The 16,583-nt window shown below is 46.3% G+C and overlaps 1 pseudogene across 1 annotated transcript in view; it reads left to right on the plus strand.

Annotated features, from left to right (window-relative positions):
• The window catches only part of LOC143283194 (gamma-aminobutyric acid type B receptor subunit 1-like), a 140,340-nt pseudogene that overhangs the window by 88,289 nt on the left and 35,468 nt on the right, over window positions 1-16,583 (plus strand). Inside the window, exons 11-12 of the transcript XR_013055372.1 lie at window positions 8,067-8,217; window positions 12,966-13,083. The product of XR_013055372.1 is annotated as a gamma-aminobutyric acid type B receptor subunit 1-like (transcript). The remainder of the gene's footprint in view (window positions 1-8,066; window positions 8,218-12,965; window positions 13,084-16,583) is intronic.

Here is a 16,583-nt window from a genome sequence, read left to right on the forward strand (position 1 = left end):
AACGCACATACATCCGCCTTCTCGTTTGCTCAGCCAATCAGCGCCGTTCTTTGCGTTTGACACTGCATAGCTTTTGATCAACAGTTGACTTGAGAAGTCTCTCTAGGTTTTAGCTATGTATTGCCTCGACCTTTTCCTGACTTTTAAGCATTGTTTGTTTTATTCTTTCTTTTCTGTGGCTTTCATTTGCGTTGTTTGCACCAGTACTGATGTGTTTTCGTTATGCTAATGATAATGATGATATGAATTTCTCTTGTACCCTTTCCATCGAAGAGCTCAGGGCACTTGAAAGAAAAAGTTACGAAATACCCTAACCACTCATCTCTCTCTCTCTCTCTCTCTCTCTCTCTCTCTCTCTCTCTCTCATACTTCGTGCACGCAGAGAGATGGTAGGCATGGGGAAGTGTTAAAGAAGAATGAAAATGACCAGGCCATCAGACAGGTTTTGAAAAGATCAGAAAGATTTTGTAAAGACGATTTTTAATAAAGAGCGAAAGGCAGAGTCAGATAAACGGATATGATGTGGAATGTTGTTCCAGGTCTGAGGAGCAGATGTGGAATGTTGTTCCAGGTCTGAGGAGCAGACATGAGGAATTTTCAGAAAGTAAAAGTCTGAGGAAGAGCGGAGAGTTCTTGAGGTAGTTTCGGCACTGATAGGATCCGAACATACAGGTAAGTCCAGTGAAGTGGAAAAGAGATTCAAATTCCGAAGTTTTATTCACAGAGGCAGTGGCCCCCTGGAGTGAAAAGCAGACACGCAACTTTGTATTTTAATTTTCATGTAAACGGGAAGCTGGTGGAGAGAAATAACTTTGTATTTTAATTTTCATCTAAACGGGAAGCTGGTGGAGAGTATTAACTTTGTATTTTAATTTTCATCTAAACGGGAAGCTGGTGGAGAGTATTAACTTTGTATTTTAATTTTCATCTAAACGGGAAGCTGGTGGAGATCGAGAGTAATAACTTTGTATTTTAATTTTCATGTAAACGGGAAGCTGGTGGAGAGTAATAACTTTGTATTTTAATTTTCATGTAAACGGGAAGCTGGTGGAGAGTATGGGGATGAGGAGGAATGTGATCACTTAGCGGGATTCGGGGATGAAGAGAGGGGGGAGGGAGGGAGCATTGTTTTCAAGATTGATTTCGCTGAAAAAGTTTATGGGACAATCTGTGAGAAGAAATTGACAGTTGTCGAATCAAGACAGCACAAAGTGGAAACAAGACGTGTAGTGTCAACAGAAAGGTCCTTTCGAACAGAATTATTCCGTTGAGCTTCATAACTGACTGTGAGCATCAGATTGATCAGCTGAGCATGCATACTGGGGTTTGAGTCGAGAATGACTCCAAGGTTTCTTGCTGATGTAGAAAATTGAACTGTAGCATTACCAACCACATGAGAGTCAGCGTAAGACACAGATGCTGACATTCTTAAAGATGTTTTATAATCGTGGCTCCAGTTTTATTAACATGAAAAATTGTTGAATTATTTAACATGAATAATGCACTCTTTCTCTGACCAAGTCAAACTGTTTGGCTAGGTCCGACAGAATTGTGTAGTTGAGTATCATCAACAAGAGTGGTGAAGAAAAGAATGACACCAGAAAGAAGAGTACACAGAAGGAACAGGACAGAGCCTTGTGGCACACAGGAGATCAGGCTTGGATCAGACTGGAAGTTGTGAACAGAGACAGTCTACAAGCTGTTGGGCAGGTATGGAGAAATCAAATGCAGAACTATTGATTGAATACCAAATATATGTTCAAGAATGGAAAGGAGTGTATTATGGTCTGCTATGTCGAACCCAACTGAAAGATCAAACAAGGTCAACATAGACAGCTTGCCTTGATCAACAGACAGCAGAAGGTCATTTACTGCTTCAACAAAGTTCTTAGTATTGTGGGCAGATATATATTCTGGCTGGAGAAAAGAGAAGAGGTTGTTTGATGCCAGGTAGTATGAAACTGTGACGGAACAGTTGTTTTTTCAATAATTCTGGATACAAAAGCAAAGGTTGGATACAAGGTGAAACTCTTTGGGTCGTTGTGATCTGGAGTGGCTTTCTTTAGCGGGTGCTTAAAAAGCGCAGTGTTTTATACTTTGTATTTGTATTTCTTTTTATCACAACAGATTTCTCTGTGTGAAATTCGGGCTGCTCTCCCCAGGGAGAGCGCGTCGCTACACTACAGCGCCACCCATTTTTTGTATTTTTTCCTGCGTGCAATTTTATTTGTTTTTCCTATCGAAGTGGATTTTTCTACATAATTTTGCCAGGAACAACCCTCAAGGTCTAGTGGAGGGGGAGAAAATATCGGCGGCTGAGCCGTGATTCGAACCAGCGCGCTCAGATTCTCTCGCTTCCAAGGCGGACGCGTTACCTCTAGGCCATCACTCCACATATACATCAGTGAAGACACAAGAAATTAAAGAATCATTTATAATTCTGATAGAGACAACATCCAAACACTTATAAAATAATTGTGTGGAAAGGCGGTCAAAGTCACATGTCTATGGAGCAGACATTTTCAACACACTGAGTACATTTTCTCTGACAGGTGCAGAAAAAAACCCTGAAACTCTTTCCCCAAGGGCTGCAGCACAAGTGAAGTGACTGAAAATCAAGTTATATTCCAAAGATCAACATTTTTTAGCAGAAGAAAAATCAGAGAAGACAACAGGCAATACTGAAAATGGATAGATAGTAAAAAATAAAAAAAAATTTTTGTTGTTGCCATACCATACAACGTATCTTTTATGGAATACAGACAGTTCCTTGCTTGACTCAGCTTTAGAGATCGTGTTTAAAAACACATCTTGGCCTTGTGCTCAAGAAAAGTAACAAGGTTTTTTGCTTTCTGGTAGTTTTGCTGTGTTTTCTGTGAATTATGAAGTCAGATACCTTCGCACGTCGCCTCTCTGTTGTAATCTGCAGTGCCCACACTGAAACAGCCGTCGCGTTTTCTGTTTAGACAAACATAGAACCTGACCTTGTATCCGAAAATAGCGAAGCGCGTCACACACGGGAAGAGCAAGTTCGATATGCATACATTGAAGCAATAAAAATTCATTTCTGCTGCAGTTTGATAGATGAATGAGACAAACCGAGCCGAAAGTCCCTTATCCGTGATCTCTTACAGTCTAACCCGCTTTCAGTCTATGTGTGTGTGTGTGTGTGTGTGTGTGTGTGAAGACACCCACAATGGCCAACGACAGTAAGAAGACTCTGTGCAAATCATTAACAGACAGACATTCAGTACCAGAGCTGTGCTTTCGAGCACACAAGGTGATGGTGAACATTACTTTCCTATCACAAGAACATCAGAATTCTTCCTCATTGACTACCTCGCTTTGCTTTCCTTTTTTGAGATTGAAAGCGGGGGTTGTGACTTGTCAGTCATAAAGCTTTGCACTCCACCCTGTGATGACCGAAGCCTACAGACTGGGTTGGTTTCACCTTGCATGTTTCCAACCCACTCAGAGTCTCTGGATGCCCCGTGTCTGACCAGGGTGAAGAGTTGCTGGAGATGGATCGTGGCAGTGTTGTCCAAAAATGTCAGGAGAAGGACTGAGCGGAAGCAAAATCCTGAACCTATCCAAGTTTCCCAGGCTGAGGGTGCAATAAGGTGGAGGTCATACCCGTATTGTTTCCACAGCTGGGATGGGACGGGATATTTCCTCTCCGGGATTGCCCCCTCCCATAGTGAGTCTTCTTCCTCACATCTCCGTGGGGGAGAAAGACCTGGCCTCAGATTGGCTCCTCTCTTCAACTCATCCTAGGTCAGAGGATCCCGGTATCCTCACAGGAAGGGATTCATTTCATGTGATTCTCACTATCCAGCTACTCTCTCCTGTAGCTTCAGGTCCAGTGGGGGCATGAGGCCCGTGGGTGCAAAACCTGACAACCAGCCTCTCTCCCTCTAGTCTTGGGATGAAGAGGGGTGCAGGACAGTTGATCCTATCACCATCTGACTGTCCCCTATTTGCAGGAGACTGGCTCATGGCAGACAACCCTTCTATCTGGCCAGTTTGATCTGCTGGGTGAGACGTTTGCATGTATGTAGCTCCAGGCTGTTTTCGCATCTGTCTACCTTTGAGTAGAATGACTCCTAGGCTCAACTTTACTTCCCTCCAACTAAGGCAAGTTATCCCCTTCAAGGAGGTTCTCGTGCCAGTGACTGATGGAAATGTGCACACGCCCAGGCGTCCAAAGACAGGCGTCCACACGTGGATTCCCTCATCTTATTCCTGCAGTGGTACGTCCCTTGTATGGAGGGCCAGTGCCAGATCCTCAGCACTCTGTCCCCCCAACACACACCCCTCCAGATTCAGCCTAGCATTCAGCATTCAGTGTCCATCCCTTTGGCGTGCATTGCCTCAGGTGAAGGGACCAAGCACTTGTTGGTGAAGGTGACCTCCACTGTCACCAGCACCTCCCTGAAGGGACCCATCACTTGTTGGTCCCACTGCTCCCTCAGCCATTTCTTCTCTTGGGACAAGACTGGATGTTCCTGTCCACACAACACTCTTGGTCTCATTTCTTCATATCATGCTGAACGTGAGAGGGTCCAAGACACTAGTTTGCAGGTGTTACTGGATTTTCACTTCTGCAACTCTTCTTCAGCTTACTCCATGCTGGGGGAGGGAGGGGGGTGAGGGGGGTGGAGGGTCCCAACCCTTGCAGCTTTTTTCCCCAGAGTATAAGCAGTCCAGTTTGGCCGCCATGTAGGCCAAAAAAACTCAGAATTCCTCCAGCGGTGAAACCTGTTTTATGTCTTAGGCATGATGAAGTTGCTCATCCGCATGCTTCCCGTGTGTAGAGTCCTCAAGCTCCTGGTTCAGCTGGAGCTGAAACTGCTGGTCCAAGAGGTCACAGCCTTAGGACATGCAAATGTGTTTCGGGAGTGGTTTCTTGACGTCCGAATGACTCCAATCTTCTCTTCTGGCACAGGGAGTGCCCATAGTCCCCACCACCATCCCCACGTAATCAGTGGCACTCTTCACAGACGCGTCCGTCATGTGGCTGTGACTTTTTTTCTTTTTTTTTATTGAAGTGCAAATGGTACATCAACATTCTGAAACTCAAAGCGGTTTGCAGTGTTCTTCATCAGTGCTTCGAAGAGGCCTCTTGCAAGACCATCCAGTTGTTCACGGCCATCACGACAGTTGCATGTTATGTTAACAAAGAGGGGAAGGACTTCATCAGTGAACTGTCCCTGCATGCCAAGGCCTTCTTTTGGAGGTGCACTGTCCCTGCATGCCAAGGCCTTCTTTTGGAGGTGCACTGTCCCTGCATGCCAAGGCCTTTTGGAGGTGCACTGTCCCTGCATGCCAAGGCCTTCTCTTGGAGGTGCATTGTCCCTGCATGCCAAGGCCTTTTGGAGGTGCACTGTCCCTGCATGCCAAGGCCTTTTGGAGGTGCATTGTCCCTGCATGCCAAGGCCTTTTGGAGGTGCATTGGCTGCTACATTACTCTCTCAGTGAGACACACAGCAGGAAAGGACATCGTAGTTGACGCCATCAGCAGGTCCAAGTATGTCCTTGACATGGAATAGACCCTCGCGTGATTAAACAATTAGGCTTTCAATGTGAGGATCCTCGATTCGAATCCCTGTCGTGAATCCTGGTGGGTTCAGGGTGAAGAACTCCCATGTCAGTATGTGTGCAGACCTGCTGGTGTCTAAATCCCCTTTGTGTTTATACTCATTGGAGTCATGCAGAAGATCAAATACACACATTAAAGATCCTGTAATTCATGTCAGCATTATGTGGGTTTCAGAAACAAGAACATACCCAGCATGCACACCTTCGAAAACGGACTATGGCTGCCCACAAGGCGTGATTAAAAACGGTCATACACGTAAAAGTCCACTTTCATTTGAATGAACGTGAGAGATGCAGCCCACGAACGTAGGAGAGGAAGTACCCTTGACAAGATCACTCTTTGGGGGTCTGAGAATTGTGGTTCCAACTGGTGGTTGACCTCTTTCCGATGAAGTTCAAAAAGAGATTTATGTCTTGGCAGTCACAAACCCTAAAGACTGGACAGTGGATGCTCTGTCCCTTGATTGGAGCAACCTGATCGCTTACGCTTTTCCTCCCTTTGCGGTCCTGTCCAAGGTGATTCGGAAGGCCAGGTTGGGGTGCCCCCAGCTCATCCTGTTAATGGCCAAGTGGCTGGCCCAATCTAAGAACACGTATGACCTGGCACGTCACTCCTCTTGAACTCCAGGTCAAACTAGATCTGCTGAGACAGGCCTGTTCAGGGATCCTCTCTATGAAGCCCACGTTGTTTCAAGTGCATGGATGGTTGCTGTGCGGTCTGTCTTGTCCCCATCAGATTTGAAGCTATCCACCCTTGAGACAGCCTTGGTTTGCCTGCTTCATCCATTCAGTCCCTTCAGCGCATACAAAACTCTGCAGCCCGACTCGTCCTCAGAAAGAAAAGATCTGAGCACATCACTCCTCTTCTGCAACATCTCCATTGGCTCCCTGTCTCACACAGAAATAAGTATAAGATCAGCACTCTATGTTATAAATGTATTCACAAATCTGCCCCTTCCTATCTTTGTGGCTGCCTTCACCTCGACACTCCATCTCGCTCTCTACGATCGGCTTCGGATCCACTATGTTTACGCATACCCAGATTCAAACACTCCACTGTTGGACGCCGTTCTTTCTCTGTCTCTGGACCATGCATTTGGAATGAACTTCTTTCGCTTCGTCAGGTCTCCGCACTAAGCTCTTTCAAGTCTGGCCTTAAAATCCACCTCTTCACAAGACAGCCTCCCTCCACTGCCTCTTCCTTGTCTTCAGTTTCTTCTTCAGTTTTAGAATTATGCATGCGTGTGAATGACTGGTGTGAAAGCGCTTTGATTTATCTCTGCACAAGATTCAGCGCTATATAAATACTATAATAAGTATTATTATTATTAGCAGTCCTATCCGTTGGGGGCGCCTCCTCACACTTTAGGTCTTTGGTCTTGGGTTCGAGGAGATTTGGTCCTGAGACATTGTATGATTATTACTGGCACAAATGGTTAGGTGTACAGAAATCAAGGTCCCACCTACCAGTACTTTTGATATGCAGCTGGCTGTAGGCTGTAGATGTTCTTCTCACAGACGTCTTCTTATTTCTACAACTGAGAACTACAAGGAAGACATTGCTGCTGGCATCATTTCACATCGGGTCTCCCAAGTCAGTCTGAAAGACTAATCTCAGGCCCTTTAGCTGCTTGAATCTGAAAGCATATGACATGCGAGCAATTACATCTTTAGCTGTGTTTCAGCATGCATTATGTGCCTCTTCGATATCTCCGAAGCTTTCTGGTGTGAGAAGAACCCCTTCATCTGTACTTCTATCTCAGGGATTTCTATATGATCAAGGCTGTTGGTTCAAAGGGGATTTCCGTTGTTGTAGCTCACAGAACTGTTTACTCATGCTTGGGCTCCCCATACCAACCAGTAACGCTATGCCCTCCTCTTTTTGCTTTTGAAATCTGCACTGGTTTGACATGGCACAATACATGACACCAAAATAGGGAGTTTGTTGTGTTATACTCCCTGTTTGGTTAAATAATGCTTTCCATGTAAAACTCATATCACAGCCCGTCATTGCCAGTTGCTCTTGCTGTAGTTGACATGGTTTAATCCTCATTGGCCACGGAATGGCTGTTCAGTGCTAAAAGCATATAATTTGGCTAACTGGCTGAACAGATGACGGGGCTGGCAGTCGTGACTTATTGGTATTGTGTTGGCCGTACATTTTAACCAAGAGAGCAAACTGATCAGACTAGTTCACACCAGTTTGACATAGCAAATATGATTAACCAACTATAATACAAACTCCCCATATTAAGTATGTAGCTTACTTGTCTTGGAATACTAATGTAGTTCGCTTGTCTTGGAGTACTAATGTTTCACTTGTCTTGGAGTACTAATGTAGTTCTGTGATATTGTGTCACCTTATCTCCTTTCTATTCATTTGTGCCTGTCTATATTGTATATATATATATATACACGTGTGTGTGTGTGTGTGTGTGTGTGTGTGTGTGTGTGTGTGTTGAATTCAGGTGGAGTGATTCCCCAGGACTCAATCCTGGAACTGGAGAGGACGGACACTCTAACCACTTCACTGTACTGCACTATGTGCATCATTGCCGCAGTGGGCATTGTACTCGCCGCTTTCTTCCTGGCCTTCAACATAAAGCTGAGACACGTCAAGTCAGTGGCCACTTATGAGGGGATGCGATGGTTAGGTGATCGGAGTGACCTGGGTTTTATCCCCGTAGGTAGGTAGGTAGGTAGGTAGGTAGGTTAAGCGTGGTATTCTCTCAGGTTGTAGTGTCAAGATAAGCGCAGACCTCCAGGCGCTTTACCCCCGTTATATGTGTCTACACACTCAATGCAAAACGATTCAATGCTGAAGTTCCCGTGATCCATATTAGCGAGACAGAATATAGCTGCCTAAAGAGTGAGGGGGAATCACTTCTACGTGTAAAAGCCTGCATGTAAATTGAAAAGAATGAATGCAGGAGGAGGAGATGGAGACTGGCTGATGGTTTAACAGATTTGTTATTGTTTTTTTGGTGTTTTTGTTGTTGTTTTTCATTATATATATTTATATATATTTATATATATTTATATATATTATTATTTGCATTTTTATTTGTACTACTCTTTTTGTCACAACAGATTTCTCTGTGTAAATTCGGGCTGCTCTCCCCAGGGAGAGCGTGTCGCTACACTGACAGCGCCACCTTTTTTTTTTTTCTTTTTTTTTCTGCCTGCGATTTTATTTGTTTTCCTATCGAAATGGATTTTATTTGTTTTCCTATCGAAATGGATTTTTCTACAGAATTTTGCCAGGGATAACCCTTTTGTTGCCGTGGGTTTTTTTTTGTTTTTTGTTTTTGTTTTTGTTTTTTGCGTGTGCTAAATGCATGCTGCACACGGGACCTCGGTTTATCGTCTCATCCGAATGAATGTTTGATTTGATTGGCCGAATTTTGCGGCCAACTCAGTACCAAGACATATCTGCCAGAGCTGTTGTCTGCTCAAGTATTCAGCGAAATTGTCTGCCTTTAATAATGAATAGTCCTTCGGTGACTTGACAAGGAAGCAGGTTTTTCTTGTCTCACCACAACCTTTCTTTGTCAAATATTAAGCATTGTTTTATGCATGCTTGCTTCTGTGTAACATTCTTTGACGTTATTTGTCTTCAGTGCTCACATCTTTTACATTGTTTGCATCAGTTCTGACGGTTGATTCGATCTATTGTAACTTATGACGTCTACTCCATTCTTCCCGCTCTGTTCTGATGCCCTTGCTTTCCTTGTTCATTTTGGGGCTGGAAGCGTGGGATCTGACCTGGTCTTTGTATCTCGCCCTTCACCGTGCACTGATCTGACCTGGTCTTTGTATCTCGCTCTTCACCGTGCACTGATCTGACCTGGTCTTTGTATCTCGCCCTTCACCTTGCACTGATCTGACCTGGTCTTTATGTCTCGCCCTTCACCTTGCACTGATCTGACCTGGTCTTTATGTCTCGCCCTTCACCTTGCACTGATCTGACCTGGTCTTTGTGTCTCGCCCTTCACCTTGCACTGATCTGACCTGGTCTTTATGTCTCGCCCTTCACCTTGCACTGATCTGACCTGGTCTTTGTATCTCGCCCTTCACCTTGCACTGATCTGACCTGGTCTTTATGTCTCGCCCTTCACCTTGCACTGATCTGACCTGGTCTTTATGTCTCGCTCTTCACCGTGCACTGATCTGACCTGGTCTTTATGTCTCGCCCTTCACCGTGCACTGATCTGACCTGGTCTTTATGTCTCGCCCTTCACCTTGCACTGATCTGACCTGGTCTTTATGTCTCGCCCTTCACCTTGCACTGGCTGAACCTGAGAGACTGGTTTGGTTTGATCTCGTATTCCCAACCCATGCCCTGAATCGCTGGGATCTCCCATCTTCGACCTCTTGAAACAGATTGTTGGGGAAGGTCTCCACCTAAAACTTTCGGTTTGGAAGGGTATTGAGAGGAAGCAGGGTCGTGCCTCACCCACCAGGTTTTTTCAAGTAAGAGTTTAGATGGGGGTTATATCTCTATTTTGACAGTGCCGGTGGTGTGGGGTGGGTGGGACATTTCCTGTAAGGGGGATTTGATGATCATCCCTTGGTCACGACAGAGAACTTAGACTACTCTCAGTGGTCGCATAGCTCTTTCTGTCCCCTCCTCTCATGCCACGCCCCTTCCCCAGTGCAGGATAAAGCCTTGACCCCGGGTGGGAACCACTCTGCCTACCCCTTAGTCCACCGGCGGGTGTGACACCCGGTCGGACCTTACGTCCATCTAACCTGGACAAATTATCCCCTTCCTGGAGGTCCAGGTTCCAGTGACCCTTGGGAATGGGCTCTCATCCTGCCCAAACTGGGCTTCACCCTGGAGACATGCTGGGCTGCATAGAGGACCAAGGCGACACTTGGCACTCAACTCCAGTCAGCCCAGCACTGCTAACTCCCCCTCCGCCACCCCTCCACCACCCTAGGATTTATTTTCTCACAAGGGGCGCTCCTCGGATGGAGGAAGCGGGCACTTCTCTTCCAGGATGACCTTCACTGTCACCTGTACGTCTCCTATGGGACAGGGCTTCCTGCTCCCAGTGCTCAGTTCACAAAAGCCAGAAGTTTCTGCCCCCTCTTGGAAGATGACTGGGTTTTCCTTTCCTCCCAACATTCTCAGCGCCGCTCTCATCCCACGATTCTCAACGTCAGAAGACCTGGCGTCCCATGTTGCTCATGTTGCTAGGCTTTCAGTCCCACCACTCCTCTTCGGTTGTTTCTTCTCGCCTTGGACACAAGGGAAGTCTCAGCTCTTGCAGCATTACGACCAGGTGCTGCATTGACCCTCGGGGTCATGATGCCTTCCTGGGTGCTTTCACATCAGAAGGGACCCAGACCCTATTGGAACACGAGAAAGATTTTAATCAGGATTCCTCACTCGTTGAATTAAGGACAGGGGAACACGAGAAAGATTTTAATCAGGATTCCTCACTCGTTGAAGTAAGGACAGGGGATACCACCAATCCTTCTCCTTTTCATTTCAATTCGGCATCACTTTGACATGGCACGATGTATGAGACCAAAAAGGGAGTTTATATTATACTCCCTGTTTGATCACAGATACTTACCATGTCAAACTCAGATCTCTACGGTCCTTCCTCGCTGTCCTTTTCGTGCTTCACACGGGGCATTCTTTGTTGACCATGAAATGCTGTTTTGCGCTTTTGGCTGGGATTGCGCTAATTGACTGAGCAGACGCAAAGGCATTTTAGAACTTTGCCACAAAATTTGGCCAACAGAGCAAACCGACGTGCCCAGTCTGCTGAAGCTTGACATGGCAAGTATGTTTAACAAAACAGGGAGTATAACACAACTCATCATTTCTCTGTCCACTTCATCTCGTGGGGAAAACTGAGAAAACAAAAAGGGAAAGGATACGACAGTGGTTTAGGGAGGCAGAGGGAAGTCCGTGTGTATGTATGTAATTATGTGTGAACGTGTGTGTGTAACTGTGTGTGTACGTGTGCATGTAATTATGTGTGTACGTGTGTATGTAATTATGTGTGTACGTATGTATGCAATTATGTGTGTACGTGTGTGCGCACGTACTCGCGCGCGTGTGTGTGTGATGTGCACAATGTACGTTTGATGCATACAATGTTTGTGCATGATGTATCCAGTCAGTATGTTATGTACACAATATATGTGTGTGTGATGTGTACGATGTACGTTTGATGCATACAATGTTTGTGCATGATGTATCCAGTCAGTATGTTATGTACACAATATATGTGTGTGTGATGTGCACAGTGTATGTTTGATGCATACAGTGTTTGTGCATGATGTATCCAGTCAGAATGTTATGCACACAATATATTAACTGTAGGTGATGTGAAGAATATAGATGATATATGCAATGTGTATGCACCTGATCTATACTGTCGCTGTGAGGAGTGGTAGCTGATGAACAAGTTCAGACTGAATGACGTCAAGACAGAAGCCAAATCTATAGGCTCTAAGTCTGCACCAAAGGCATATTTCAGACCATATTTTGACTGTCTGCATTGCTGATGTCAAATTTAGATATTCTGTCAGAAACTTGGGTGCATATTTTGATTGAGCTTGGTCCATGCATGACCGAGTCAGTAATTTATGTAAAACTGCAAGCTTCCAATGTGAAAACAAATCCGTACCATTCTGCATCAACTTCATTGGTTACCCATCCAGTATAAAATTCAGTACAAAATTGCATGTTGGCTTACCGCCACTTTGAAAGATCTTTCCAATCTTACTGATCTTTTGTACTTTATTGGCATATTTACACCCATTCCCGTTTCTTCGAGCACCTTCGAGTCCCCCAAACCTCTCATTTGGCCAAAGGAACATTCATTATCGAACACCTGCATTCTCAATTTCTCTTCCTCTGTATCTCCGTCAGTAACTGACGCTGTCCTCTTTCAGAACAAATGTAAAAACCTACCTGTTCAAACTCGTCTTTGGGTGTGACTAAGTATAGTTGTATGTTTGTGTGCCTCTTCCAACCATCCCCTTTTTTTCCTCTGCTAAACTCATCATGCAGTGTTTTTGCTCGGGGGTGGTTGTTTACTGTGTGTATGCACGCGCGTGTGTGTGTGTATGTGTGTGTGTGTGTGTGTGTGTGTGTGTGTGACTGTTCATATCTGCAATTAAGTATTGTCTTGTGTGTGTGTGTGTGTGTGTGTGTGTGTGTGTGTGTGTGTGTGTGTTACTAAACACTATTGTATATCCTTTGTCTTATGTGAAGTGCTTAGAGCCCAGTACATGGGGAGTTTGCGCCATTTAAGTACTATATAACAATAATGAAAATAAGTATTATCATTTGCAATTAATAAGTGTGTGTGTGTGTGTGTGTGTGTGTGTGTGTGTGACAGACTGGTGAAGATGTCGTCCCCCCGCCTAAACAACGTGATCCTGTTGGGCTGTATCTCATGCTACATGTCCGTCTTCGTGCAGGACGCAGGTGCGGGGATGGGCACGACTGGTTGTAAGGTATTGTAATGTGTGTGTGTGTGGTGTGTTACTTCCTTGCCACAACAGATTCCTTTTTGTGGTTTACGTGATTCCTAGCACATCAACACTTGGTCACCTTTGCACTGTCCCCTCTCTCTTGTTTGTAAACCTCCCCACTATCCCTCTCTCCAGTGAGGTAACCACCCCACTATCCCTCTCTCCAGTGAGGTAACCACACCCAAATCCTGCCTCTCTCCAGTGAGGTAACCACACCCACTATCCCTCTCTCCAGTGAGGTAACCACCCCCAAATCCTGCCTCTCTGCAGTGAGGTAACCACACCCACTATCCCTCTCTCCAGTGAGGAAACCACCCCCAAATCCTGCCTCTCTCCAGTGAGGTAACCACACCCACTATCCCTCTCTCCAGTGAGGTAACCACCCCCAAATCCTGCCTCTCTCCAGTGAGGTAACCACCCCACTATCCCTCTCTCCAGTGAGGTAACCACACCCACTATCCCTCTCTCCAGTGAGGTAACCACCCCACTATCCCTCTCTCCAGTGAGGTAACCACCCCACTATCCCTCTCTCCAGTGAGGTAACCACCCCACTATCCCTCTCTCCAGTGAGGTAACCACCCCACTATCCCTCTCTCCAGTGAGGTAACCACCCCCACTATCCCTCTCTCCAGTGAGGTAACCTCCCCACTATCCCTCTCCAGTGAGGTAACCACCCCCAAATCCCTCTCTCCAGTGAGGTAACCACACCCACTATCCCTCTCTCCAGTGAGGTAACCACCCCCAAATCCTGCCTCTTTCCTGTAAGGTAACCTCCCGACTATCCCTCTGTCCAGTGAGGTAACCACCCCACTATCCCTCTCTCCAGTGAGGTAACCACCCCACTATCCCTCTCTCCAGTGAGGTAACCACCCCACTATCCCTCTCTCCAGTGAGGTAACCACCCCACTATCCCTCTCTCCAGTGAGGTAACTGCCCCCAAATCCTCTGTCCAGTGAGGTAACCTCCCCACTATCCCTCTGTCCAGTGAGGTAACCACCCCACTATCCCTCTATCCTGTGAGGTAACCACCCCACTATCCTTCTCTCCAGTGAGGTAACCACCCCCAAATCCTGCCTCTTTCCTTTGAGGTAACCACCCCACTATCCCTCTGTCCAGTGAGGTAACCACCCCACTATCCCTCTATCCTGTGAGGTAACCTCCCCCAAATCCTGCCTATTTCCTGTGAGGTAACCTCCCCATTATCCCTCTGTCCACTGAGGTCACCTTCACCTTCACCTATCCCGTAGTCTTGTGGACCGTTGGGGCGCCACAGGTAATCTGGCAACCAGCATCCTCCAATCCTCTCGGTTTTCTGACCTCCTGACTGTATCGCTCAACCTCAAGCCCGTCCATTCTGGGATGTTGTCCTCCCATCTCTCCCTCTGTCTGCCTCTCCTTCTCCCCCCTTGCACTGTGCCCTGCAGGAATGTCTTGGCAAGCCCTGATGATCTCGTGACATGGCCATATCATTTGAGCTTGCGTCTCTTGACCAATGTCAACAGGTCTTCGTAGGGCCCAATGACTTGCCTGATTCTGTTTCGAACTTCTTCGGTCGTTATATGATCTTTGTAGGAGATGCCCAGGAGTCTTCGAAAGCATCTTATCTCAGCGGACTGTATTCTCTTTTCTATTCCAGCTGTTAAGGTCCACGATTCACATGCATACAAGAGTATTGATGTCACCAGGGTACGCATCAGTCTGATCTTTGAGCCGAGTGCAATGTTCCGGTCGTTCCAGATGTACCTCAGTTTTGTGAGTGCTGCTGTCGCCTGTGCAATCCTGGAGAGTACTTCGGGTTTGGATCCCTCATCTGTCACAATTGCTCCCAGGTATTTGAACCTGTGGACAGTTTCTAGCTTCTGGCCATCCACTCTTATGTCAGTGCTGATGCCATTGGTGTTGTTGGTCATCAGTTTGGTCTTCTCTGCACTGATCTGCATGCTATAGGCTCTAGAGGTTTTATTAAGGTGGTCCACTAAGCTAGCTAGCTCCTCTTCATTTCCTGCTAGGCCATCAATATCGTCGGCGAAACGTAAGTTGGTGACTGCTCTGCCTCCAATGTTGACTGTTCCTTTGTGGTCTTCAAGTGCATCAGTCATGATTCTTTCCAGGAAGATGTTGAAGAGAGTTGGAGAGAGCAAACAGCCTTGCCTCACTCCGACTGTGGTTCTGAACCAGTCCCCTATGTTACTGTTGAAGTAGACTGTGCTGGTGGTTTTGTCCTAGAGGTTCTGTATCACTTGGGTCAGGTTGGTATTGATGTTATACACCTCATGGTGGCCCATAAAGCTGCATGCCATACTCGGTCAAACGCCTTCTTGAAATCCACGAAGACGTGGTAGAGGTCTTGCTGATGTTGGAGGTACCTCTCACACAGTATCCTGAGGTTGAAGATTTTCTCTGTTGTACTGCGCCCTGGTCTGAAACCTGCTTGTTCCTCTGCGATGATCTTCTCCGCTTGTGGCTTCTATCTATTTAGCAGGATCTTTAGTATGACTTTGCTGGGATGGCTTATTAGGCTGACCTTGCGGTAGTTCTGGCACTGTTGTAGATTGCCTTTCTTGGGGAGAATGATGATCAGTGACTGGGTCCACGGTGTTGGCCACTCCCCTGTCTGCCAGATCTTGTTGCAGATGGTTGTGAGGGCTGTGATCATTGCTTCTCCCCCTGCTTGGACCAGCTCTGCAGGGATATTATCCACTCCTACTGACTTCCCCTTTTTCAGCGATTTTACAGCTGCTTCCACTTCTTCTCGAAGGATGGGGTGGTTGGCGTTGTTGGTTGCTGGAGGGAAGTTCAGTACCTCTGGGTCTCCCGTGGCTCTGTGACCGTACAGCTCGGAGCAGTATTCAGTCCACCTCTTCAAAATGTCCTGTTCTTCAGTGAGACATTTTCCGGTTTTGTCCTGGATGGTGGTGGTTCGCTCTTGCTTTGTGCTGGTCAGTTTTTCACAAGTTGGTATGCCTTCTTGCTGTTGTTTTGTTTCAGGTTTTCTTCAATTTCCTGGCATTGCTCTTTAATCCAGTTCTCGTTTGCCTTTATCATGCTTTTCTTGATTTGTTGGTTGACTGCTCTGTACTTCTTTGCTCCTTCTGTCTCGCCTTTTTTGTTTTTCAGCTCTCTCCGCTTGTCACACAGATCCATGATGTCAGATGTGATCCAGGGCTTCTTGGTTGAGCGGTGTTTTCCCAGGATCTCCTTGGCTGTTTCCGTCACAGCTGTGTTGAATGTGTCGATCAACACGCCCATGTCCATGTCTGATCTGTCTGCGGCAACGACAGTGAGCGGGGTGAACTTTCCACCTATCATTGCTTAGAAGGCTTCTGCTATCTGTGGGTCCTTCAGCTTTTCAAGGTCAAACTTGATCCTTGTGTGGCCTTTCTTTCTGATCTTCTTCAGATGTAGCCTGAAGGTCATCATCACAAGGTCATGGTCGCTCCCAATATCGGCCCCTGGAAAACTCCATGTTTTGGCGATGTTCA

This window comes from Babylonia areolata, chromosome 6 (assembly GCF_041734735.1).
Source record: "Babylonia areolata isolate BAREFJ2019XMU chromosome 6, ASM4173473v1, whole genome shotgun sequence".
NCBI classification, from domain to species: Eukaryota; Metazoa; Mollusca; class Gastropoda; order Neogastropoda; family Buccinidae; genus Babylonia; species Babylonia areolata.